Genomic DNA, 3,122 nt, shown 5'->3' with positions numbered 1-3,122 from the left:
GGGTTGCGAAAAAAACAAGAGAAGCCAGGACGGAATCCAAATCTGCAATTTATCAATCCAGATGGAAAGGTGCCATGTATGTGCAACGGGAGAAGGGAGTTTTTGCTTGTGTAGTTTAAAGGGGAAATCATTTTTGTATTTTTTATATATATATATATATATATATATATATATATATATATATATATATATATATACAACATCTGCACGGCTCCTAATAAAAAAGTGATTAACAATGTGTTATGAGACAATGAGACAAGTTTGTCACAAAGTCGCTTGAAGGTGGTCATGGCTGGAAATAGCTGTTTATTTTATAGCGGATTATTACAATGTGGGACCCGAAACTCCCAACAGGGGCATTGCTAGCCTCAGGGCATCTGCCTCCCTTTACTGCATCTGCTCCCTGCACTATGTAGGCTCTGAGACGCAATCCTGGCACTGGTCAGTGCAATGGTACAAAGTTACTGGGCACTACTTGTGCGCTGGTCCTAAATCAAGTCCCTAGACAGATTTACAAGAGGCACCTACAGTACCTCTTAGTAGGTCCGGCAGGACCTCTACCCACCACACGCTGAGTGCAGAAATTAACACATTCTCCGAGCAGGTGTATATTTGTGACCTGGTTTACGTAAACCATGATAAATTAGGCGCAGGAGGAGACCACGCCCCCTCCCCATCTTGCTGCTTCCTCCCCGTCCATCAGACAAGTAAGGCTTGCGCTTGGCCTACTCCATGGAAAAGGCAAAAATCTGTGCCTTTTCTGTGAGGTATACACATGATAAATGTGACCCACTGTGTCTGCCCAGTAGTCCCATCCCTGGCTCACTGGCTGCAGGCGTAAAGTAAGGAACAGCAGCTGCACACAACAAGCATTTTTTGAGGCTCTGTTGGGACATCAGGTATTATTATAGTTTGGGGGACATGGGGGGCTTATCATATGGGGGCACTGTTACAGTAGGGAGGCACAGGGGGCTGTTACCATATGGGGCTCTGTTACAGTATGGGGCATGGGAGGGTTATCATTAGAGATGAGTGAACTTTTCAAAAGTTTGTTCTGACCGGACTTCCGGATTTTTTAAAAAAGTTTGGTTCGATCGAATTTCGGATTTCTTTGGATTTCATAGCATCTATATGATATGGGGGTAGTGTATTTGGTTAAATTTAGGGCTCTATATGTCAGTAACATCGTTATCTTTTCAATATCTCAAAGTCAATTTTTTTTTTAGACTTCAATATTCACCATTACAGGGTCTATGCAGGAAACTCACCATTACAGGGTCTATGCAGGAAACTCACCATTACAGGGTCTATGCAGGAAACTCACCATTACAGGGTCTATGCAGGAAATTCACCATTACAAGGTCTATGCAGGAAACTCACCATTACAGGGTCTATGCAGGAAATTCACCATTACAGGGTCTATGCAGGAAACTTACCATTACAGGGTCTATGCAGGAAACTCACCATTACAGAGTCTATGCAGGAAACTCACCATTACAGGGTCTATGCAGGAAACTCACCATTACAGGGTCTATGCAGGTAATTCCCCATTACAGGGTCTATGCAGGAAACTCACCATTACAGGGTCTATGCAGGAAACTCACCATTACAAGGTCTATGCAGGAAACTCACTATTACAGGGTCTATGCAGGAAACTCACCATTACAGGGTCTATGCAGGAAACTCACCATTACAGGGTCTATGCAGGAAATTCACCATTACAGGGTCTATGCAGGAAAAAGGTCACAAATGCAGTGAAGGAGCAGTCTCTCCACTACACTCTCGCAAGGGTCAAACTATAGTACTTGTATATCTGTATAGCACTTTTTTTTAGAGTCAATGTATAGAAAAAGAGGGTCGGCACTACCAAAGCTCCTATTGCAATTATGGCCTCACCAGCTGCGTGCATATAGCTGTGCTCTTAGTATAGTTATCACCTGGGGTGGTGCAACAATCAGACAGAGCTAGACAGCTATTCAAACAATACTTGGTATAGAGAAAAGAGTCCAAGTGCACTCACCATTGCGGTTAAAAAGACTTTCTTTATTCGGTTCCTGTATTCATCATAACATGGTGCGGGTAGAGGGGGAGAGGGACGCCAACACCTTCCACTTTTTTTTAGAGTTTTATTCTACACACATGAACGAGGTATATATTTGTGCCTCAGGAAAACATCTATGTCATATACACTCTCGCAAGGGTGACATTATAATACTTGGATATCTGTATAGCACGTTTTTGTTCTGTGCACCCTTTTCTCTCCTATGCCTAATCTATCTACCTATCTATACTGCTAATAGTCTCCTTCCTCTCTCTGTGCAGACAGGGTCATGTGACCGCTCCTCTTAAAGCAATACCGATGTCACACAGGGGGTGGGCTAGTGCAACATCCCTGCTGATTGGATGTGTTCCGGGCATCATGGGAAAGCGCTTTTCCCGCCCAGAAAAAAAAATAATAAATTCGGAGTGGACTTCCAAAAATCCGAATCCCACCGGACTCGGACTTTTGGAAAAATCTGAACCGGATCCCATACCGGCCAAACCGGTTCACTCATCTCTAGTTATCATATGGGGCACTGCTCAGGGCTGATTCTAGAGTTTCTGCTACCTGAGGTGAAACCTGAAATGGTGCCCCTCCCCCCACCCCCTTCACCACCACCTCCAAACCTATTAAAAATCATAAGTAAGGCATGTCTGCAGAAAACCTGCAGCTTATAATAAGTGCATACACACAATTCAGCACCCCTATAAGTCACCCTGTTCACCTGACATATACAGGGGTCAATGAATTGTGACTGCTCATGGTGATCTTATTCATGGCCATACCGTATTTCCCTGAAAGTAAGACGGTGCCCTATATTATTTTTTGCTTCCAAAGATGCCCTATGTCTTATTTTCAGGAGATGTCTTATTTCTCCCCCCAGCTCTGCCCCCGGTAGTTGGAGAAGATGGAAGCAGTCCTAGGGCTTCCTGAAAAACATGGATACTGCCGTAGCCATAAAACTGGCAGATCAAGTATTCCAGCAATGTATTTAGTATAAAGTTGACACCGCTAATAGGGCAAAGAAGGTGAAGTGAAACATTGAGCTTATTAGGAAATTATTTCTCCACTAAGTTCAGGC

Source organism: Dendropsophus ebraccatus, chromosome 4 (assembly GCF_027789765.1).
Source record: "Dendropsophus ebraccatus isolate aDenEbr1 chromosome 4, aDenEbr1.pat, whole genome shotgun sequence".
In the NCBI taxonomy this organism is placed as follows: domain Eukaryota; kingdom Metazoa; phylum Chordata; class Amphibia; order Anura; family Hylidae; genus Dendropsophus; species Dendropsophus ebraccatus.
The sequence above is the reverse complement of the archived record's forward strand: the minus strand, read 5'-3'. Positions refer to the sequence as shown.